This window comes from Suricata suricatta, chromosome 1, assembly GCF_006229205.1.
Source record: "Suricata suricatta isolate VVHF042 chromosome 1, meerkat_22Aug2017_6uvM2_HiC, whole genome shotgun sequence".
Taxonomy (NCBI): Eukaryota; Metazoa; Chordata; class Mammalia; order Carnivora; family Herpestidae; genus Suricata; species Suricata suricatta.
In genome coordinates this window covers 15,502,874-15,527,648 of record NC_043700.1, presented here as the reverse complement: position 1 = coordinate 15,527,648, position 24,775 = coordinate 15,502,874, and the positions used below count along the sequence as shown (strand labels likewise).

The following is a 24,775-nucleotide window of genomic DNA, read 5'->3' as shown; positions in this document are numbered from 1 at the left end:
GGGCACCTGGGTGGCTCAGTCAGTTGAGCGTCCAACGTTAGCTCAAATCGTGATCTCGTAGTTCATGGGTTCAAGCCTCACATCAGGCTCTGTGCTGACAGCTCAGAGCCTGGAGCCTGCTTCAGAATCTGTGTCTCCCTCTCCTGCTTGTGCTCTCTCTCTCTCTCACTCTCTCTCTCTCAAAAATAAGGATGAAAAAAAATTTTTTAAAGGAAATAAACAATTAGCTGAAATAAACAACCCAGGTTAAGAACTACATTTATCAAAGCTGGCAGTGCAGAGTATAGAAGCACTAGTGATAAATTCTCAGCAAGGGTCTCTGTCTTTTACTGAGGTTTCTAGCCAGCTGTCAAGATGGGAACAAATATATTTGGCTTAAAATATAATTTGTAGTCAGATTAGAATTAAGAATCTTAAGTATTATGTTGTTTTTTGTTTTTTTGAGTTTTTTAAATTTATTTTTGAGAGACAGAGAGAGACAGCATGAGCAGGGAGGGTCAGAGAGAGAGGGAGATATAGAATCTGAAGCAGGTTCCAGGCTCTGAGCTAGCTGTCAGCACAGAGCCCAATGTGGGGCTTGAACCCACAAACCGTGAGATCATGACCTGAGCCGAAGCCAGACACCTAACCAACTGAGCCACCCAGGTGCCCCAAGAACCTTAAAAAAGAAAGAAAAACTGGAAAACAAAACCTGACTCTGCTCCACCTGCAAGTAATTTTTAAAAATGACTTAAACTAAATGCATTAAGACCAAGCAGCCTCAATTTATGTAAATCAAGCTCACTGAATTTGTTATTACCTCTATTATGTATGATGGGACAAAAAGTAGGAGAAAGGAAATCATGCCCTTAAATCAGGTTCATGGCCCTTATAAACTGAATGTGTTTTAAAGGCAGGATATGTGTATGAATATATAACTGCATCCAGGAAGGGAAGTTCTCTTTAACTCAAACTTATTTCCAATGCAAGATATTTTATTTTAATTGTGTTATTATTAACAATTGGATTAACTGAATTAGAAGTGAAATGAAAGTTGATTTTGAGCTTGAGTTGGTGCTCACCCAACACCAACACCCCCCGGCCACCCGGTCATAATAGCTGTCACTCTCTTACAACTGGCTGGTGACAGGGATCTTTTAAATACAGAAACCAATACAGGGATTAAAAAAAAAAAAAAAAAAGAAAGAAAACCTTCTCAAATATGACTACATATTTGAGGTCTTCTGGAATTTCCCTTGGCAATTTATATGAATCATGACCTGCATTTCCTGGGTAAGAGTTCAAGAAGACACATGGCAAAAAGCCTAGTTAAATCATGTTTGAAACTGGTTTGTGGACAGTGTGTACTTCAGAGCTAAACCTGTTTTATTACTAAAATAAAAATCTCAGCACTGCACATCAGGTAAACTAAAAGATAGTGTTCATCAGGAAAGAGATAAAAGTTTTGCATTAGGGTATCTAATAAAAATTGGGAGAATTTTAAATGGTGCTACAACTTGACTTGAGACCAGAACCGGAAGTTATGGTGGAGAGGATATATATACACACACACACACCTATATATACATATATACATACATACACATATACATACATATATATGTATATAGATATATATGAGGAGGACATATATATATATAAAATCTGAGGAGTATTACATTCTGCAATGGGAACAGTGAACATTTTACAATACCCTATTTCCAAGAGCATCCTTACTAAAGGAATTATTCACCCACTAAGGAAATTGTCTGCATACTTCTACTTTAGCTTCCAGAGGTTTTCTTCTACTTCAAATCCTTCATATTTGTCTCTAGTCCCCTCTACCATAACCTGGCCCTGGTCTCAAAGCAAGCTATAGCGCCATTTAAATTCTGCTCTCTCTGTATATATAGATATATACATATATCTATATAGAGATATATCCATATAGATATATATAGTTCCTCAGAATTTTATTTTTTCACTGGGTCTCAGGGGAGTCAGAAATAGTAAAGTCTGCTGATCTTAGGGCCGGAGTTGTTATACGACGCTTCAGCAAAGAGGACTATTTCCAGCAGTTACACTAACTGATGGGCCCTGGTGAGGGCGGGAAGGGCAGGGGCACAGGGTGGAAGAACAGCAGGGAGGCAGCAGTAGGAGTGATGTCAGGTGCCTCTGTGGCTCCTGAGCAGGAGCCCGGCTTGGTCAGTGTGCTACCATTACTGTGTCTTCGACGTTGCAGCCACTTGAGCTGGAGGTTGATAAGTAAACTTAAGTGAATTATTCTCTTTTAGTATTAAAGGGAACACTAAATTACTTCATTTTGGCAGCCACATCAAAGACAGTAAAACGCAGAACGGAAAGATGCCCAAGGTAATGTCTAAGCTAAGCATTCGTTTGGAGTGGTGGGAAAGTTGTAAGGACACGGGCTGGGCAAGGGCAAGGTGAAGGTTTATATCCTAAAACAGCCACTTTAACGTCTCCTGCTATGTGCCAACTTCTGTTAATCTTTACCTCCCATTCTCACTGCATACAACCAACTTTCTACAGGTTATTTTATTGCCCCCCCCCATCAAGTTACTTTCTTTTGGAAAACTGTTAGACAATTCCTTGCCTGCCCCTCACTTCCCAAATTCTTAGGACTTAATTTGATTCAACATATCTAGCAATAGGGTGATGACTTCAAATCTTCAACCGTGATAAAAATCTAAATTTCAACTCGGATGTCTCTATCCTAATTTTTCTGCTTTGTAAAAGAGTTTGCAAATCCACACGTAAAATGTCTTCCCATATAAGTAATCAACAAAGCACCAGGAAATAAATGTAAAATAAAATAATCCTTCCATTTCTCAAAGATCACATCCATTTGGGCTTTTGGTATCTTTCCTTGAATCTAATGCTTTCTTGTGGGGAAAATTCAATGTGATATTCTTTGCCTGAAGTATTTATTGGTTGGATAAGGTTCCCCCCCGCCTTGAAATATGTTTTCACCCTTCTGGCTTTTTATAGTATTATGAGAACAATGACCTCATTCTCTCCAGTTGATAATAATGGCGTACTTCTTACAACTTGAAAAGGCGTCTGCTTATTGATATAGGAGTTAAAATTAACTATAACGTAAGAGTTAGCCACTGCGTGCCTCACCTTATCTCGTGGAGCAAAATAAATAGGATGGAAACACGTGAAGCTTGCATTGAAGACTCTGGAAAGGATCATTTGTGTTCTGGTAGAGAGCCACTCATCTTCTTGCTATGTTTTATTTCACCGCTAAAAACTTAAAGAAACCAGTATTGTGAAAATTCCCCTTTCTAAATAAGAGAGAAAAGAAAAGTCCTATCATGAAGAGGTCACGTCTCATTCGCAGGCAGAACATCTGACAGGTTAACGAGGATGATGGATAAGCTGATCCTTCTCTTTGCAGGCCACACATCCCACACGGGACTCTCTTCTTCCTAAAAACCACAAAACTACCATTCAAACGGATAAGAGGTTCAGTCGTAAGCAAGAGGAGGGATGATAAATGAATTTAAGGGGCTTGGCATGATTTTTTAAAAAACCCTGAAAACTGAATAACTGTAATAATTTTCTGCCATGGCACGAATGTTTTTAAACTGATCTATGAAATCACTTAGCCCCAGATGGATATGAAGTCGGAACATTTAACATGGGGTCTTTAGCTTGTGAGTTAGAGTTGCTTGGATGGTGGGTTGCAAATGGCGGTAAATTCCAGACTGAGTGGGGACATGCCTCTGCACCGTACTCTGACTGCTCACTCGTCCGTCCTCCTCGATGAATTAAAACATCCTCAGAGGACCGCATATTATTCCTAGCACCTCAGGAGCTGGCTTATGGCCTGACTTGCACAGACAGGTGATAAGTCTATTGTTATTCAGACTATGCACTTTGCTGAAAGAAGGCAGATCCTACAGTTCTTAACCCAGCCCAGTGTCCTTTGTAAATGTTTGAACACCATGCTTATCCTATTGTAAAAATGCAAATACCATGTGGAGGGATTATGCCTTTAGTCTAATCGGCATTGAACACATTGGGATAACAGATAATTTAAGGGACTTGAGAGCTTTCCCCCACTCGCTCCTTGTCCCTGTCACCATTGGCCTGGTGTGCAGGGCAGGGGCACTGGCAGGGAAGAGAGGGAATACAGAGGCTGACACCGGACCGCGGAGCCGGGGGAGCTGCAGGAGTCCACAGGGTTCTGAAAAGGTAGGGGAGTTCCCAAAGATGAATTTTACCGGCTTCCCAATTGCCATTATGTCCCTGCTTAGGCACCTATTCTAAAGATGGCAGGTGTATGTGAGGGGGGAAGACACCCCCTTACCACAGGGGAATAAGGACTGAGGCTCGAGGAAGAAAAGGCAGAGCCCCCAGGCCTCACCTCTAACCCAAAACAATCCCATAACATGGAGCATTCATTCGAGAAATCTGTTTTCTGCCATATTATGTGTAAGATACTGTTTGGGCCTTGCTGGGTGTTTTAAAAATGAATCACATCAGCTGCTACCTTCAGTGCACACAGAACTTAGTCAGGGAGGCAAGAGCAAATAGTCCCGCAGCAGGCCAGCAGGGACGTGGGCCACATGAGGGATCTCGATGAACTTTCTGTTGAGGTCAGGAACACCTCCTAGCTCCACCATGACGGTGAGCCTGACGTCTGGTGACCCTCCAGTCCACTGTCCTCACCATAGTCACAGGAAGGCAAAGTCCAGTTTCTCATGTCACTGTCCTGCCTAAAACCCATTCTTCTTTGCTTTTCAGAGAACTGGAACTCTGTACCATGGTCTTGAGGGCTCCAGGCTCTGCATAATCTGGCCTCTTCAGATCTAACCTGTAGTCACTGCTGGGCTCTTACTGTGTCTCCGTGCTGCACGTGCGTTCAATTCCTCTCCCCCCACTCTCCACTCTCCCTTTCTCTGTCTCTCCCTCGTGTGTGTGTGTGTGTGTGTGTGTGTGTGTGTGTGTGTATCTCTTTATCTCCCTCTGTCTCTGTTTCTCCATCTCTATCTGCCCATCTCTATGTCTCTCACACAGTTTTCTATCACATTTGTACAGTATGTCTGGAAATTATGCTCCTCTTCATTATCTCTACCCAGCTAATCCCTGTGGTTTTAATTTTCTCCCCTCTGACACCAACCACCCTGCCCAGTCAGTCCACTGTCGTCTCTCACCTGGACTATCGCTGTCTTGGCCCTGCTTCCAACTGCTCCCCATTACCAAAAATCTACACAGCAGGCATAGTGTTCTTTATAAAATATAAATCCGGGGCGCCTGGAGCGCTCAGTCGGTTAAGCGTCCAACTTCGGCTCAGGACATGATCTCACGGTTTGTGGGTTCGAGCCCTACATCGGGCTCTGTGCTGACAGCTCAGAGCGTGGAGCTTGTCTTTGGATTCTGTGTCTCCCTCTTTCTCTGACCCTCCCCTGCTCATGCTGTCTCTCTCTTTCAAAAATAAATAAAAACCTAAAAATTAAATATAAATCAGATCTCTTTTCACTTACTTAATTAAAATCCTGCAAGAATGAAATCCAGATTCCTTTCCATGACAGGCAAGGCACTGCATTAGTTGCCTTCTATTTCTCCAGCCTCATTCCATGAATCAGTTTTGCTCTGACTCTCTGCTCTGCGACACTAGCCTTCTCTTAGTTTCTCAAGGACTTGGAGCTCCCTCTGATCTCAAGGACCCAGACATGTATCATCTGCCCAGAACATTCTCCTCCTGGATGTTCTCATGGCTTTTTTAGCCCCTGAGGTCTCAGCATTTATGTCAACTCCTTAGAGAGGAATTTTCTAACCAGCCAAACCAAAGTACTGAAGTCATCTTTCCATTCTGGTCTTATCACATGGCACTCTTTATTGTTTTAATGATATTCCTCACTATCTGAAATTATTGACTATAGATTTGCATATTTGTTTACTTGTCCATCTTTCCCTGCACTGAAAAGATGGCAGCCTTGTTTATCCAGGGCGTATCATGGGGCTGGTGATTATAGAGATTCAACAACTGTTTCCTGAATTAACAAGTGAATCCTCTCTCTCTTGCTCTTCTCCGTCTTCATCCGCTCATTTCTTATGTAATTCTGTCTCATATCACGTTGACCGAAGAAAGTTTCCCAGAACCTACAAGTGTTCACCCAATTACCTTTGATTTATGGACCACCTTCAAGCAACCCCCAAAGTTAAACAGAAAAAAAAAGTTATTCAATTATGGAAGAATCTTTAACATATGGTTCAAATTATAAAAACTCAGTCTCGTTTTTACCAACCATTCATCTCCCTAAATAACTCATAGTATTTGTTTCCTTACCTGCTCATTATTTCCGGGCACCTGCTCTTAGAAATCAGAGCCACTAGCATCTTAGATTGTGTTCATTATCCATACTCCTGCTTCCAGTTCTCAACCTCTCTGCTGTATCTATTTACTCTCCAGCTTTCAATCGTCACCTATCATGCACCAGGCACTGAGAATGCAGGGGTCCCTGGATTCAGGTAGCTTACAAGCTCCCAGAGAGGACTGAAATGTAAATCAGCCAGAGAGTAATACATGTGATGGGGTCTAGAACACAGCATGTGCAGGAAATTGCAGTGCCCAAGTCAGAGAAGGCAGCCAGTCTTCCATGGTGGGTGTGGAGAGGTTTGGGAAATGCTTTGCAGACGTAGAAGAGAGTGCTCCTGCAGAGAAGGAACAGGCATTCCTAGCAAGAAAGCACGGTCAGGAAAGGGAGGAGTTATAAAATAGTCCAGGGGCGCCTGAGTGGCTCAGTTGGTTAGGCGGCCGACTTTGGCTCAGGTCATGATCTCAAAGTTTGTGAGTTAGAGCCCCACATCGGGCTCTGTGCTGCCACCTCAGAGCCTGGAGCCTGCTTTGGATTCTGTGTCTCCCTCTCTCTCTGCCCCTCCCCGGCTCATGCTCTGTCTCTCTCTCTCAAAAATAAAGAAATGAACTTTAAAAAAATAGTCCAGCAGGCTGAGGCACTGCACACAGCCTAGGAGTGGAGGACATGGGGGGACTGGATTAGGAGGTGAGAAGAGAGAAGCCAGCACGGAGCACGAGAGGGCGAAGCAGGCTCTGCTGAAGATCTGACTCCTAACCCACGGCAAAAACTGGCCACCGAAGGTGTGCTTATTTTCCACCCTAAGGAACCCTAAGAAAGCCATAGTCCATCTGCAGAGTGAATTTAATTTCCCAGCCTTTCTGACTAAAGTAAGTTCTATTAAGTCTAACACGATATTTCCTAAAGACTGGAAGAAACTTCCTGAGAGGCAGTAAAATCAGCCAAGGTGGCTGTTGTTACTGTTATTGGTTTGCAACTCCCTGTAATTTTTCTCATGTCTTTATTTTCCACTCTTCCTTTGGGTTCACCAAAGTAAATCCCAATAATTACAACATTTTTTAAATTTTTAAAAAGTTTATTTTGAGAAAGAAAGAGAGAGAGAAATAGCAGGGGAGAGGCAGAGAGAAACGGAGAGAGAATCCCAAGCAGGCTTCATGCTGTCAGCACAAATGCTGATGCAGGGCTCGAATTACAAACTGCAAGATCATGACCTGAGCCTGAGCCAAAATCAAAAGTCTAACCAACTAAGCCACCCAGGTGCCCCCCATCCAATAATGACAAAAGTTTAAGGTTTTATAGGAACAAATCAATAATTAGTGCTTTCAAGGCATCATTGGATACTGTTGTAAATAAATATTCAGACTCCTCTTAGTGTTCTTAGCCTCTTTTGCTTTTGTTGTAAGAAACAGAGAAAGTTATCACAAGGAAAGGAAATGGAAAGTTGTCGCATTTTTTTATTATATCTTTTGGATTTTCTCTAGTTAGTGCATACATGTAAATTCATGAAGCCAATTAATTCTTTAGGTAAAAATGTGTTCAGATTTCTGTTTAAAAGTAGATTTTTGTGTTAATACATGGTGGGCGATGTGGGCTTCTTTAAAATATTTTCTGCATCTCTCCCTTACGGCGTGCTTGAAACAGCGACTGGCCTAAGAGGCTGGTTACAGTGTTTACCGCACCCTCCGCGCACACGCCTCAGGCCGTTTGTGAATCTGGTGCAAGGGAAGCGTGTCACAGAGCAATCTGCACCGCCCAACAAATGCAGAGCACCTGCTTTTATCACAGCATGTTCATTTCTGCTACCTAAGGGAGAACGCGGGCCGGGAGGGAGGTGAAAATAGGAAGCTTGAAAACAGGTAGTAAAACAAAAGTATTTTAATCTGTGATGCTAAAAGAAAGTGGCTAGAGGGGATTTGGCACTAGTGAAAATCCTGGGATTTACAAATCTCACGAAGCTTTTAGCTGAAGGCAAGAGTGGAGTGATTAAAAGGGAGGGTGAGAGGGAGAAAGAAGTAACTTGTATTGTGTGTCTTCCACAAGCCAGGCGGCGACCTAGGCATATTATTTCATAATCCTATCGCTGGCCACAAGTTTTAATCACAGTTAAATGGTATTACTGGGATTTTTACGTGGGAGGAAGCTAAACCTCAGTGGTCCCAGAGGTGTGTGGAGATGGGATGGGAATCATGCCTGGCCCTGAAGCCCACCGTCTTTCCCCTTCCTAACACTGCTCCCGCTCCACAGTAGGAACATCCATCCTGGCTCACATGCATGCTTTAGGGGGCGCCTGGGTGGCTCAGTCTGTTAAGTGTCCACTTCAGCTCAGGTCATGATCTCACGGTTCTTGAGTTCGAGCCCCACGTTGGGCTCTGTGCTGACAGCTCAGAGCCCAGAACCTGCCATGGATTCTGTGTCTCCCTCTCTCTTGGCCCATTTGCAGCTCATGCTTGCTCACTCTCTCTCGCTCTCTCTCTCTCTCTCTCTCAAAAATAAACATTAAAAAAAGATTCATGGTTTAAGTTGGACTTTGGACTAAAAGAGTAAAGCAAAGGAATATAAGAAATGCATTGACAAGTATCCTAGTGTTTGTTTAAATTTTATACTTTTTAAATTTGAGTGGAAGTATCATATTATAATCTACAATGTCGATTTGTATTTGACTTACATTGCTGAGTACCAATGTGCTGGAAATCACAGAAAGTCTGCATTAACACAGCCATTCCTCCCATAAGCCCAACAACCAAGGCAGTGCCTTATTGTCTTCGGACAGCTTAGTCATAGTTTACTTCAAGGGACTAAGCAAAAATGGCACCTTGATGCTGCCCCAGTACGTCCCATGTCAATTATAGCAGCAAACTGTGCCGTGGCGGCAGGTGAGAGTGTGGCGGCCCTGAGGCCCGTGAAGGTTTAGAGTGAGCACTCCAGCTCATCCGGCTTCCGGTGCAGACTTTGGATCCCATTCTCCTTTGATTCCTGAGGAATTTTTCAGTGTGTTTCCAAAGAAAAACAGACATCTCTAAGTGTGCTTTCAGAAAACGCTCTCCCAAATGGTTTGTTTTTCAGAAGGAAAGTTGTTACCAGATCAATGTGCTTAAGGAAATGAAAAGCCCTTGATTAGCAGCCAAGAAGCCTCCTCATGAAATGACATTTCTCTCCAGGGATTTCAAGAGCTGAATAAAATCTAGTGCTCTCTGTGTAGAGTGCTTATATTTGTTTTGTGTTTTTCTGCGGTGCAGTTCATAAACATGGATACAGACACAACGCTGGCCCCCCCAATAGATGAATGTGCATGTCCACATCAAGTATCGAAGCAAAAGCTTTATCTGAGTCACACAGCTGGGTTGTGTAGCTGAAAAAAAAATGATCATCCGCACATCCCTAAATGAACTCTTCATAAGCATTAGGCCCTCAGAGAGGGAACACTGTATGTGTTAGTCTGAAAACAGCATTATCTCCTAAAATCCTTGAGAGAATGTGAGACTGTATTGTGAGGAAAAACCAAGTGCTTAATTCTTGCTGAAACAGATAAGCTCTGATGATTTTTGCAGAGGTGATCAGCTATTAGACTGTGGTCTTTGTTATGTCAGCATTTAAATGTGTATGCAGAGATAGAATGAGATTATAGTCTTTATGGAGTCTTCATACTTTAAGTATGAGAAATCCAGGGGCACCTGGATGGCTCAGGTGGTTAAGCGTCCAACTTCGGCTCAGGTCATGATCTCATGGTTCATGAGTTCGAGCCCCATGGGGGGGCTCTGTGCTGACAGCGCAGAGCCTGGAGCCTGCTTCAGATTCTGCGTCACCCTCTCTCTCTGTTCCTCCCCTGCTTGTGCTCTTTCTCTCTCTCTCAAAAATAAATAAATATTTTAAAAAATTTTAAATATGAGAAATCCACTGCTATATAGTTTGAAACCAGTAGGAAACATTTTAATGTTACGGGAGCGCTTCATGGCACCCAGGGCAAGCATGCATTCGGATTCAGAGACCAGCAATTTCTTTCTCTTTCTTTCTCATTTCTGCGTCTCTCTTTCTCTCTAAGCAGCTTCTTCATTTCTCTTTTTGAGGATGTGGGATTTCTCTAGCCACCACACGAATTTCTAGTTGTACATCTCTCTCCTCAAGGTGATCTGTTTGGGAATACGGTCTTGGAGCTCCAAATTTAAACTCAGAACAGTCCCGTTTCATTTCACTAAAACCCAGTGATATGCTCCACAACCGGCAGTGCTTTCACTATCTCTTAACCATCGACTGTAGCTTACCTCGAGTGGCAAGAAAAATAAAATGTCTTAATGCCAAATTAGCATCTCAGACATAAATGACAGCAGCGATGCCTCACTCTAGACAGGTGTCATTTCCGGAAACAGCCTGCTGTAGCCAGAGGCCCAGGCTCACAGTGTAGGAGCTTCTTTGCCATTGTAGCAAGATGCTGGGAAGGCGGGGAAGCACAGATACCGGCCTCCCCCTCAAAAAGGATGAGGTGAAGAAATTTCAATGTCTACCTCAGTGGCCTTATATAATTAAAGAGATTTCAAATTAAAATGGAACCACTGCATTTTACAGCTAAACTTTGAAGCAAAAACTATGACTACGAGCATTTGTCATATTACCTATACATCAGTCTCTGCCTGGAATGTCCGCTATCCCCACAGCATCCTTGCCGGCCAGCTAGCGCCCACTCGGGTTTCTACACTCTGTGGGATGTTTTCCTTAATGCGTCCCTGCTTAACTTCCTGACATCTAACCGTTCATGTTTGGAAAAAAGCACTTGTCACACTCTTTAGTAGAATTACCTGTTCAAAGACTGTGATGGGTAATTTATGTACTGAGTATTTTATTTCAGAGATTGTTTTCTTAAACTCTTATGTGGAAGTGAGTCTCAGGAGTACAGATGGTTGGCTCCTGTAATAACATCTCAATAACAGATCTCTGGCTCTTTTTTCACCCATTTGACGCTTACTGAAAGACTTACCAACAGTCCTAGACACATGTTAACTATACCTCAATTAATGACAATAATGAAGTCGGTGAGAGCATGAAAAAAAATCCTAGACACAAATCAGACTCCATAGTTTTGCCTTCATCTTAGAAAATAGAAAAATGATTTTCCTTCCATTTCCTTCTTAGACCTTGCTCAGGACTTGTAGGTGTAAGCTCTATCAAAAAAAAAAAAAAATCCCGCCACCCTTTCCATGTTTCTACTCCTTGTCTGGCGGCATGGTAATACTATATGCAAATATGTAAAAGAGTGTTCGAGACATTTTACAAATATAGAGAAAGAAATTCTAACACTTGTTTTATATCTCACACAAGAAAATGAAGTTTGCATATTTCTCCCCCACAAGACAGGAGATACATCTCATTTAATGTATTCCTCTTGTCTTTCCCTTTTACAACCACAAGAACGGAAGATTATCAAACTGCCTGAGTATATCACAATTTGGACAGCAACTCCCATGCACACCCTACTGCACACATTTGGGGTATGGTAGGAATCCTACATGTGAACTAAAAGAAGCCAAAATCATGACTCAAAGAATATTGGGGTAACATATTTTCTTGTTCTACATTATATATTTGGGGAAAAGATATGTACTTCATCCTATCAGTCTTTGGAAAAGTGATTTAATTTCTTTTAGCTTCAATTTATTCACCTATAAAATTAGCCTTATAACCCCTGCCTCCTTGAATGATTGTGATGGCTGATGCTGTGTATCTAAAACTCCAAGGATATACGAGCATTTACCTCCCTGTGCCCTTCAAGTTCAGGATAATACTCCAGTGGGAAGGCAGACCCACGGTCGCCACATGTACACATAGCAGAAGCCTACAGCTTGTGTGGACCCACTGCTCATTCGGTGTGCGTATCTGGCAGTTTGTTTCCAGCAATGTACTCCCATCACTTATCTTTAGAGTATGGTGACCTGCCTGACCCTAAGGACCTACAGCTGCAATCAGGGGAGAAGGGGGAGGCGGTAGCCACAGAATAAGAGAGCATACAGCTCACAGCTTCCTGGAATGGTAGTCCACTTGGTGGTAAATAATTTAAAGCACTGTTTTCCTATTCAGGCAAACAGAAAAGGCAAACCACCAGGACATGAAGTGCCAGGGGAGACTGCGTCCAATTCTTCCCAGACACCCAGGATTTGAGTCCGTCTGCCTCTCCACTTAGGGTTCTGGATGGATTTGAGAAGCAGTCAGAATGGAACACCCCTGAAAGAGCCGTGAGCAGAGTAATGTACCGTAGCAGTTAGACCAAGATAGCCTAAAAATTCAATCTGATGCAACGCAAGTGTGAAAGTCCATTTCTTTGTCAAGATTCTCCTGAATTCAAGGAAATCTCTGGAAACCTACAATAAAATCAAAACCAGGGAACATACCACAGAAACAACTAGCTAGGCTGAGTTTTCTAGAGCAGATCTAAATTAAAATATTTTTGCTTATTGTCCCTGTCTCTGTAAATTCACTTGTACTTGTTAGAGGTGTACTTCCATTTTTGTGTGTGTTTTGGTGGGTGGTTTTTTGTTTTTGTTTTTTTTTTTTTTTTGGCTGGATTTGAATATGGCAACTATGGTCGGTCACTTTTTATCTATGAAAAATGGCTACAATTCCCAATAAAGACAGAATAGTACCTAGGTCTGCAAACATCAGTTTGGAACCAAAAGGTATTAATGAGGTCTATGGACATACGGAAATAAGCCTAAAGCACTAGTTCTTAACCTATTTCTTGTTCCAGACTGCCTTAGTGATAAGACATAGTGAATAGTAACTTACAGGCCATGTCTTTGTAAGAGCGTATACCGGAGTGACCTGGGTGCTCAGTTGGTTAAGCATCAGATTTTGGTTTAGGCTTGAGTCATAATCACACAGTTTTGTGAGTTTGAGCCCTGCATCTAACTCTGCAGACAGCATGGAGCCTGCTGGGGATTCTCTCTCTCCCTCTTTCTCTGCCCCTCCCCTGCTCATGCTGCCTCTGTCTCTCTCAAAATAAATAATTAAAAAAAATTTTTTTTAAGTTTTTATTTTTGAGAGAGAGAGTGACAGAGAGGCAGAGTGTGAGCAGGGGAGGGGCAGAGACAGGCAGACACAGAATTTAAAGCAGGCTTCCGGCTCTGAGCTGTAAGCACAGAGCCTGATGCAGGGTTCAAATTCAAGAACTGCAAGATCATGACCTGAGCTGAAGTCAGTTGCTTAACCAACTCAGCCACTCGGTCATCCCAATTTTTTTATTAAAAATAAAGTAAAATAAAATAAATAAGAGAGTATATCAGAGTATAAGAAATGGGAGCAGAATTTATAGTTCTAAAAAGTGCCCTGGGCAGACTTAAGGGATCTGCTGCCTGTGGCACTGAGTATATGGCTTTGGCTACTGTAGCAAATTTACCAAAAGCTTGAATTATACTACAGCAAATGGATGTGTCCATGTAGTAATCACCTCTTGATATGAGCCAGGCTCTACATTATATGAGGGTCTCTGTTATACACTCAAAATTTTTCTCTATATTCTTCCATGGAGTGTCATTCTAAATGAGAAAATGAAAGTGAACATGGATCATAAAGATTGTATAAGGATAAATTGTAAGTTATTGTGTATTTATAACTCCTTACTTATTTCTCATGGGAATGATGAGGCCATCTCAGAAAAATGACTACCAATTAATCTATCTTTCCTTCGTAGTCATATTATAATATGTCCTAAAAGGAATGTGAAAAAAAGAACATTAAAAAAATATATCAGTTTGTAAATAAAACTGTAAATACCAGATCATTAATCTTTATGATAGTTTTAGGTACATTATTTCTTTGTTTTGAGGAGTGTAGGCTTTCTGAATTTAACAATAGTCACGTAAGGAGCAAAACATGGAAGAAAAGCGGTGCATCTTTTTAGCCCTGAACATCTTTTGACAAGTGCTCTGACTCTATCCTGACCCCACTCAATAAAACTAGCATCTTACAAAATGTATGACATACAGAGCTCAGTGGTATAACTCAGGTGGTTGGCCAGGGCAACTCCTGTTTCACAAAGGAGAGGGGGTGGGTTTTTAACCACTCATAAACCAAAGGCAGGAAGTCCTTTTTCTGCTAAACAAGAATAGAGCTATCATTTGAAGAAAACGTTTTCTAAAGCACATGAAGCCAGGATACCGAAATGCTACACACTGTCATTTGCTTGAGTTTTTCTGAAAACCATGACGAAACTGTCCTCTTTCCCTCTAGCAACTTATTTTCATAAAGATGTTAGACTCAACATATGGGATAAGCCAATGGAGCAGAATGTTAAACTTCCTGTAATATCTCAGCATCACTCAAATTGCTGTGAGAGCCCACGACATGTGGACAGCTAGGGAGTTGTGTGGTTTTCCCAGCTCAGTCATTACCAAGTGTACAACCCACATGAGAGCCACATTTGGTATTTCTCCATATTTTAAGAGGAAATGGTGACTCATGCCTGAGAGGCAGGATGAAGAGAAAGGTCTCATAGGCATCCCTAACCATACTCTTTTCTGCTCTGCACTGACATTGTGAACAAGTGTCATTTCGTAAGAAAGCAGAGACCAAGTCTAAATTAGTATCTACACAGTCTTGAAGACTCAAAGGCTTGTGCAGTTGCAGTACTTGCCAGGGCGGGTGTGGACTGAAAAGCAATGCAGAAACCCTTATGCCACTGAAAACAGACTGTCTTCTCTACTCCAGTTGTTCGTGTCGTTTTAACAACCATATGCTTGTTTTCTGCTTTCCGGCATCCTAGATCTGCTCTTTATTCCTTTTTTAGTCTCAGTAGAAATTAAGTGGTTTTGGCCATCAACGTTCCTGCCTGTCTTCTTTCAGTCTCCTGTGAAGAGGACCAGATGGAATAAGGCCTTTTATAGTTCCAACGCATTCACTGGAATTGAAATAATGGGTTGCAAATTTCCCTTCTTTATAGGCACAGACCCAGGCCTGCCCCGTGAGAGCGTGGCGTGCTGGGCTACTGTCTTATTCTACAATGAGGGGTGAAGCATCAAAGATCGCATCTAATAGAATAATTGCAGAGACAGGAGAAGGTTCGTTAGGAGAAGAATTTCAGAGCATATGAATGAGGATTTATCCTTGCATTGGAGTTGACTTGTCTTACATTGGAATACTACCAGGATCTTAAAAAAAAAAAAAAAAAAACAGAAAGAAAGAAAGTAAGGTGAGGGGAGGGAAAGTGGTAAATGACAATTCAACCCAACCGGTCTGAGCAGTCAATTCAGAATGTCACTTTGAATTCATGAATTCTTTACTTGTCCACTGAACAGAAATAATGAAGAAAGGCTTTTCCTTCAAGGAAAATGCTACTTCAAAATACAATGGGCTATTTGCAAAATTTCAAGTCAGAGTCCCAGTGGCCTTGGCGAAGCTCCCATGGTCGCTCATACCGTGCCTGCAGACTAAAATGGCAACAGAATCGACAAGTGTGTGCCAAGATGCAAGAACCTTATCAGGCCCTTTTTAGGAAGAACCTGCTTTATCGGTCTGACAGATGGAACAACAGTGGTCATTTTACAAAGCTGACAGTTCAGATAGCACACTCATGATTAATGGGCATTATCCAAAAGAATAAAAATGAAACTTTTCCAGACCAGTCAGTATGAGTCAACTCACTATGACACAAATATGCCACTATTATTTGCTTCATTGATATAAATAAGCCACAGTGGTGAAAGTGCCACAGTACATAGTCCCCTTTGGTTCATCTGGGGGCATCCAATGATCTCAAGCAACTAGAAAATATTCAGGATATGTTATTTGTAGGAACGAAACACGAACTGTGCCCAGTGGACTTAGTAGTGACAGAAGAAGCTTAAACACTTTGTCAGGAAACGTCCTTATAAAAAGAATATGCTTAAATTTACACTTATAATGTCCTTAAATAGAGGACATTTAAAGCTTGGGTTTGATTCTGAACCATGAGAATCTTCATTTCTATGACAAATTTTCCTAATTTTTATCAAGTTTATTTCTCATAAATTTGTATCTGTCTGAATTTCCCTTAGCATTCAGACTGATTCCCTGGTTTCAAAATCACAGGGTCACAAAGTTACTGACATAATAAAAAAACTGCCAAAGTGCAATTTGAGACCGTGTGTCACATGGAATTTCACAGCGTTAAGAAACACCCAGGCCCTGCTCTGTAGTCACTTCCATTTCCGTTCTTATTCCATGATTTTAGGGGATGTGTGGTTGAAAGCTGGTTGACTGTCACCCATATGACACACACCTTCACTGGAATGTCCTTGAAGAACTGCATCTCCATAGGAACCATTAAATTTTATCTTAATCCTAGAGACTTTATAAAAAAATTGTCATAGCTCTACCCTTTTCTCTGTCTCCCTTCCACTGTACCCCCATAGCTTGGGAGTATCTGAGGCTAGAGTTTAAAGCATAATTCCCAAGGGTTTCTACAATTCATCGAACTCTGTGGATTGCCCTAAATTCAAGGCATGACTTGGAGACAAAATGATATTCTTAAATTTCTGGATAGTTCAGATCCCAGAGCATAGGGCAGCCCAGTCCTGCATCCCGGCATAAATGTGAGAAGCTTGTGGAATGCCAAAGAGCCAGCTAGCTCTAACATGAAGGACGAGTCAACAGTTTTTTAATGAGACTGGCCATCAAAAATAGTTGTAGAAAAATCCTTCCCATTGTGTAAGAGACATCACTTGTTCTAGACATTTTGGTCATCGTCTATTACACCAATTACCGCCTGATGGACAAGTATCTTCAGATGTGAACCTCCACAGTACAGTCACCACTCCGGAGCCCCAGGGCACAATTTATTGCTCTAGAATAACACGTTGCTACATAGTCTGTGGGGCTTAAGTTGTCACATTCCTTATGGAGTCAAGGTTACTATAATCGTCCCTACTGCGGCTCTGGGAAGGGTAACAGGGTGGAGGGGAATTTCACACATGCCATGTGTCGCTTACTCATCCTGTGAAGTCTGGCTTGGGCTCGCTGCAGTGGCAAAGAGGGAGGAGATGTGCCTGGGTGCTTCAAATACGGGGACCCCAGATCCTGCAAGAATGGGTTCTGAGCTATAATTGCTCACCGTGACTCACATGTCCAGCTGGAATTTATGGTACCAGCATTTCACCACTCAGCCATCACCTCCGCACTGGGCAGAGTGTGAATTGGGTGCATCAATCCAAAAGATACTGAAAGTGTTTGCAAAGCAAAGCCAAATCAGATCGTTTCTTCCAGCCCCAAAGAGAGTGCCTTACCTCACCTTTTACTAAGTAGGCAGAAGTAAAATTAGATTTTTTTTTCTTATCTTAGAACAAATTGTTCCTGGTTAGTGAAGGCTCAAATACAAGTTGATAAGAGAAATTAAAAGAATAGCAATATTGCATCTATTATTAAATACAAATGAGTGTAAGTTTATGGGATATAATTTTTCTAATTGGTTTAGCCTGTACTCCTTTTGTCATAAAATATGTCATCTGCATTGCCTCTATTGCTACCCTGAAGAATTCTCACAGTGAGTCACTCTCTTTTTTGGGTATCCTCATTAAACACAAAGGTTTTGTCAAGCTTTACTTTCCCTAGTTTTTACTTAACAAATAAGCTTCTCTCTCCAAATTAAATGTCATAAATAAGATTTTTCAAACACAAATGCCCCTGGAGATTCTAAATCACGGTGCCCTCCTTCTGTCCGCCTCCCCCCCAATTTTCCCTGGTTTTGAATTACAAGCCTAGAGGAAAAGACACATGGCACCTAACCTGATTACCGTCGCACTCGGCAGAGGCCCACATCTCATTCTCTGCAGAGCGCCTTGCTTTCTACCTCATTGGATAAATGTATGCTATTATCTCAATCTTGCTTCAGGCTTTACCAATGAAAATCGCTCTCAATAGGATTGCCAATGCCCTTTCATTTGCCTCAACCAACTGCTATTCTCAATCATTTTTCAAAGGCAGATTTACAAAAGGATAGTTTATTATACAGTAAAATGCACCCATTTTAGGTGTATGGTCATATGAATTTTGAAAAGGCATGCAATCTTGAAACTCTCACCACATCACGAGATGGAGATTTTCCGGGGCCCCTGGGTGGCTCAGTCAGTTAAGCATAGGACCCTTGATTTTGGCTCCCGATCGTGATCTCACAATTTCGTGGGTTTGAGCCCCATGTCAGGCTCTGCGTTGACTGCACACAGAGCCTGCTTTGGGTTCTCCCTCTCCCTCTGCCTTTCCCCTGCTCATGCTCTCTTTGTCTCTCTCAAAATAAATAAATAAATTAAAAAAAAAAGTTATAGAAAATTTCCATCACTCCTAAAAGGTTTCTTGTGTCCCTTTATAATCATATCCCCCTCCAACTCCAGCCCCTGGCAACCCTTGACCTGCTTTCGGTCCCTATAATCTTGCCTTCCCTGAATGTCCTGTTACTGGAAACTTGCAGTCAGCAGACTTTTGTGTCTGTCTGCTTTCGCTCCCAAATTCCGTTTCATATTTGTCCTTGTTCTTAGGTACATCAGTAGTTTTTCCTATTTATTACTGTCGCATTCTATTATATAAATGTACTATGCTCCAGCTAATGGATATTTGTCATTTTTCTGGATTTTAGCCCCTATAAACATTTATATGTAGGTTTTCATGTGGCCACATAATTTCATTTCTCCTAGATAAATACCAGGGAGTAGAATTATTGGGTCACATGAAGTTGATGTTCCACTATATCAGAAACCGCCAAACTGTCTTCCAAAACGGCTGTACCTTTTGGCTTTCTTACCAGTAATGAATGGGAGTTTCTGTTGCTCTCTCTATATCCTTGGCAGCATTTGCTACTGTCAGATTTTTCTGTCTTTAATGTTAGCCATTTTAACACATGTATCAAAATATCTCATTGCGATTTTAATTTGCATTTCCCTAATACCTAATAATATTTGGCATTTTATCAAGTTCTTATTCGCCATCTGTATCTCTCTCCTTTGGTGAAGTATCTGTTAGAAGCTTTTGTCTGTGTTTTAATGAGTTGTTTGTTTTCTGACTACCGAGTCAAAAAACGTTCCATGTAATCTGGATGTGAACCTATCACTGGATATGCATTTTGCAAATATTTTGTCCCAGTCTGTGGTTTCCATTTCATTTCCTCAGCAGTTGAAAAATCAGAAGTTTTTTTAAGTCCAGTGTATTAATTCTTCCATTTATGGCTTGTACAATTTCTGAGCTATATAAGAAATGTTTTCTTTAACCCAAGGTTACAAAGATTTTCTTCTTTGTTTTCTTCTGGAAGCTTTAAAGTTGTCTTATTGAGGTAAAATGTGCATCATATAAAACATACTTTTTTAGCCATGTTACCAGCACAATTCAGTGACATTTAGTGCCATCACTAGTATCTGTTCCAGACATTTTCATCACTCCAGAAGGAAATCCTGTGCCCACCAAGCGGTCACTCCCCATGTTCCCCGCCCTCCTGCCTGTGGCATCACGAACCTGTGTTCTGTAAAATCACACAGTGTGTGGTCTTGTGTCTCGCTTCTTTCATTTACCATTAATTTTCAGGGTTCATTCATGTAATCGTGTACATCAGTAACTATTCCTTTTTATGATTAAAATTTTAATGTATAGATAAACCATATTTTGTGTGCTCATTCATCAATTGAGAGATAGTTGGCTTGTTTCCTTTGGCTAGTGTAAAGAATGCTGCTATGAGCATTTGTATACAAGTTTTGTTTAATCGCCTGTTTACAGTTATTCTGAATATATACCCAAGTGGAACTGGTATACATAGCAATACTATGCTTATGTTTTTCTTAAACTTTTAATGTTTGTTTCCTTTTGAGAGAGAGAGAGAAAGCACAAGCAGGGAGGGACAGAGAGAGAGGGAGACTCAGAATCTGAAGCAGCCCTGCACTGTCATGAAAAGCCCAAAGTGGGGCTTGAACTCACAAACAGTGAGACTGTGACCTGAGGCAAAGTTCGACACAAAACAGACTGAGCCTTCCAGCCTCCCCAAGACCACATTTAATTTTCTGAGGAATCACCAAGCTGCTCTCCACAGTGGCTGCACCATTTTACATCTGACCAGCCGTGTGTCACTGGTCTGATTGCTCCATGTCCTCAGCAAAATTTGTTATCTTTTTTTTTTAAGTAGGCTCCACAGCCAGCACAGAGCCCAACTCATGACCCTGAGATCAAGACCTGAGCTGAGATCAAGAGTTGGACACTTAATCAAATGAGTCATTCAGGCACCGCTGTTAGACAATTTTATATTATTATTATAATCATTTTAATAGGTATGAAGTGTTATCTCATTATGGTTTTATTTTACATTTCCCTAATGACTAAAGATTTTGAACATCTTTTTTCTTTTTTTGATGATATAAATCTAACTTTAGCATGCGCACAAGCAGGGAGGGACAGAGAGAATGAATAAAAACTGAACTTTAGTAGATAAAATTTAGTTTTACTTTTCAGTATCACCAGTATCAATTACTTTAGTTATATAAAACCTCCCATGATTCTACATTAATTTCATTCATTCCCTTATATCTTTTCCTCCGAGGAAAAAAAAATGTTCTTTTACAAGCCCATTTATAGATGGCTAAATCAGCAGATGTCTCAAAGAATATCAAACTTTTAATCTAATTTAATTTTTCAAAAATGTAAATTCAAGCAAGTTAACATATAGTGTAGTATCGGTTTCAGTATAGGGGAAGGGAAGGAAAAATAAGATATAAACAGGGGAGAGGTAAACCATGAGAGCATCTTTAATGCGCTTGTTGACCATTTGTATATCTTCATTAGAGAAATTTCTTTTCAAGTCTTTTGCCCATTTTTTAATTGGGTTCTTTGGGTTTTTTTGGGTTTTTTTTTAGCTTTATAGTGTTAAGTTTTACATTTGGTTCTATGATCCGTTTCAGGCAAATATGGTTCAAGATATTTATAAAGGTTCAAATTTATACACATGGTTCCAGGCCATTTATTTAAAAGACTATCCTTTTTCCATTGAATCGCCTTGGTTGAATCGGATTGATGTTGTGGGATCTTCTTAGCCTTTAGTTTCTTCCACTGATTTATGCATCTCTGCTTTAGGAAGGTGTTAGGCCACGAGAATGTCCACTCTTGAACACCACAGCTTTATAGTTAAGTCTTGAAATCAGATAGTATGACAAGTTTGTTCTTCTTTTATCCAAACTGTGTAGACTATTCAACTTCCTTCCATTTTTCCTATAAGTTTAGAATAAGTTTATCAATATCTAAAAATACCTTGCTGAGATGATAGTTGGTTGAAATAGAATTTGATTGGGACTGGTTGCATTGAATCTACTGATCTATCTGGGGAGAACTGATATCTTAACAAAATTGGGCTTTCTCATCCATGAACATATGGCTCTTTTCATCTAGGTCTTCTTAGTTTCTTTCATTAATCATTTATAGTTATTAGCCTGCAAATTGTACATGTATCTCCTTAAATTTATTCCTAGTATTTTATGGTTTTGGTGCCCTTGTGAATATAATTATTTAATAATTTCAGCTTCCAATAGTTTATTGCTAGTCTATAGAATTATTATTGAGTTTTGTATATTTACTTTATATCCTTCATCTTTACAAATTCATTTATTAGTTCTGGTAGCTGTTTTGCACATTCCTGGAGACTCTCTGCACAGCCGTTCTCATCTGTGTGAATAGAAGCAGTTTTATCTCTTCTTTTCCTTCCTGCATGACAGTTATTTCTGTTTCTTGCCTTACTGCTCTGGTTAGGAACTCCAACACAATAATGAATAATAGTGGTGAGAATGAACATCTTTCCCTTGTTCCCAATCTCAGTCTTGTTTTAACTGTGTTTTTACTTTCCCTTACTGAAATTCTCTTCACGTTTGTAATCCCACATACTCCAGATTCCCTTTAGATCTTAATTTATTTCTTTTGTAGGGGGTTCTGCCTGCAGTTACCCTTACAGGTTCCACAGAGTCTGTCTTAACCAGATGCTCTGTGCTTTTCACACATGCTCCCTGTTACCACAGGTACTCTTGGAGTATCCGATGTTACCTGTGTACAGATGATTCCCAATTCCATATTCAATACCAGAACTTTTCCAGCAGACTTCTTTGCCAATTACATGTCCCAGAGGCATGTTAGATTTCATATTTTTAATCTTTATGCCATCATTCCCATCCTCTACATTTGCCTTGACAAGTTGGTTTCTATAGTGATATTTTTAAACCACAAATCTGATTGGGTTCTTCCTTTGCTTAAACATTTTAATGGCTTCCTTCATCTCTTCACAATGGCTTATAAGTCCTATCTGATCTGAGTCTTACTAACTCTCAGGCTTCATTTCCCAGTATTTTCCTTCTTGTCCACTATGCTCTAGTTACATGGGCCTCCATTCTCTTCCTTGAGCCAAACAAGTTTGTGTTACCTTATACAAGAAATAAATTTTTGCATGACTAGTGCTTTTTGACCATTTAGGTAACTCAGGCTCAAATGTGGCCTCCTTAGTGAAGTTTTCCTCTATTCAGTCTAAGCTAGGCACTCTACCACTTATACATTGTCTTTCATATAGTCCTCTTATTTTCTTCCTAACAATTGAAATGACTTCACTTAATTATTGGTTTCTTTTGGTCTTTTATCCCTCCCTCTAGAAATAAAGCTCCAGGAGGGCAGAAACATTGATCATTTTGATAACACTAACTGTATCTCTGGTATCTATACCAATACCTGGGCATTTAGTAGATGTTCAGTGAATACTGAATGCTGAGTGAATTAATGGAAAAATTCTCTAATTTACCATTCACCTGATGACCTAAGCCAGAAACCTGGGTATCATCTGACTTTATCAGAGTCTAGTGAGTAAAACAGATATTTTTAGCAAGAAAAATTTTAGTAAATTCCAGACTCAGAAGCACTAAAGAAACAAAGGGTCAGAGAAACTGCTGCTAGTCTTTAAGAAACTAAATTAGAGCATTTTGAGGAACTTCCACCAAAATCTCAGTAATCTATAGCACCAAAAGTGGTGATCCTTAAAAGATTATCCTGAAGCTGCTAGCAAAACTAAATTCTGCCACCTGCCAAAACCCATGCTCCTACTCACCGGTAATAATAGTTTTTCCTTGTTTTCTGTTTTCTAAATCTTTCTTGAGTACCTCTTATGGGGGAACTTACTATGAGAACCTGCTGGCTAAAGAGTAAGAAAAATGTAGTTTCCAGGGCTCTGACATCTTCAATACAGTGGAAGAGTATAGAAGGAAAGAGCGGCATTGAAACATACAGCCCATGAACTCACCACCTCTAACACATGAGCCAGGGCTATAGACTTGACTGCTACATTTTCCTCAAATAGCTCAAATGTCTTGCCTCCACTAATTTCTCCCATCTTTGCCTCCGTTTAGGCCCTTGTTATGTTTTGCAACAACCTAACTGGTATCCCTTTCTTCAACACCTTGTTTTCTTAAAACGATCTAAAATATAATTCCAACCGTGTTATTCTTCGTTTACTTCAAGGGCTTTTAATGCTTCACATCATCTACAAGGTAAATTCAAGTTCCACAGCAGGGGAAGAAAGAACTGGCCATTCACATCCTTTATTCTTCTGTAACACAGTGCACACCACATGTTTCCTCACTGCTTCCTTTCTTCATCTCATCTGTTTTGCTTGGTATGCTTCCTGCCCTCCTCCACCTAATGTCCACTTATTCTTTAAGACAGAGCTTAGATGTCGTCTGCCTGCAGAAGCCTTGCTTCACCCTCTCCCTTCCTTACCCCAGCCTCTCTGCTCACATCCACACCCAATATGAGTTAGGAGCATCTCCTATTCTTCTATTCTTTTTCTTTTTTTTAAAATGCTTTTATTTATTTTTGATACAGAGAGAGACAGAGCATGAGAGGGGGAGGGGCAGAGAGAGGAGACACAGAACCGGAAGCAGGCTTCAGGCTCTGAGCTAGCTGTCAGCACAGAGCCTGACGCGGGGCTCGAACCCACGAATGTGAGTTCTGACCTGAGCCGAAGTTGGAGGCTTAACCGACTGAGCCACCCAGGCGCCCCTCCTATTCTTCTATTCTTATAAGACTTTGTGGATCTGTCTCCCTGGCAAGAGAGTTACCATCTTCAGAAAACAGAGATTCTGCCACCTTGTCTTGGTATCAAGTGCCTGCCAATACAGAGCACACAGCAAACATTGGATGAATGGGTGAATGAATAAATACATGCAAACATAAATACTATGTGTTTGATCCCTTTATTATCTTTAAAGACTGTGTGTGTGCAAAGAGAATTTGAGAGAAACAAAATGGAGGTGTACATAAAATGAGGCCAGTACTTCATATTTCTCAGAGACCATATCTGATTTATGTTCCAAGAGTAACACATTTTCTTTCCTCCTGCCTAGTTGGATTTGATGGAAAAGAAGATTGGAATGGAATGAAAGGGTTTTGTACCACTCAGAGAGCTTACAGACATGCTTAGAGGAAACTAATAGCAGGGG

The 24,775-nt window shown here is 40.8% G+C and overlaps 1 long non-coding RNA gene across 2 annotated transcripts in view; it reads right to left on the bottom strand.

The window, feature by feature from the left end:
- The window catches only part of LOC115287928, a 192,255-nt gene that overhangs the window by 48,282 nt on the left and 119,198 nt on the right, over positions 1–24,775 (bottom strand). Inside the window, exon 4 of one of the 2 annotated variants that reach the window (XR_003906733.1) lies at positions 21,303–21,518. The exons of the other annotated variant lie outside the window; for it this stretch is intronic. This is a non-coding gene — a long non-coding RNA (uncharacterized LOC115287928). Of the gene's footprint in view, positions 1–21,302; positions 21,519–24,775 lie in introns of those variants that run through there. 2 annotated transcript variants of the gene reach the window in all.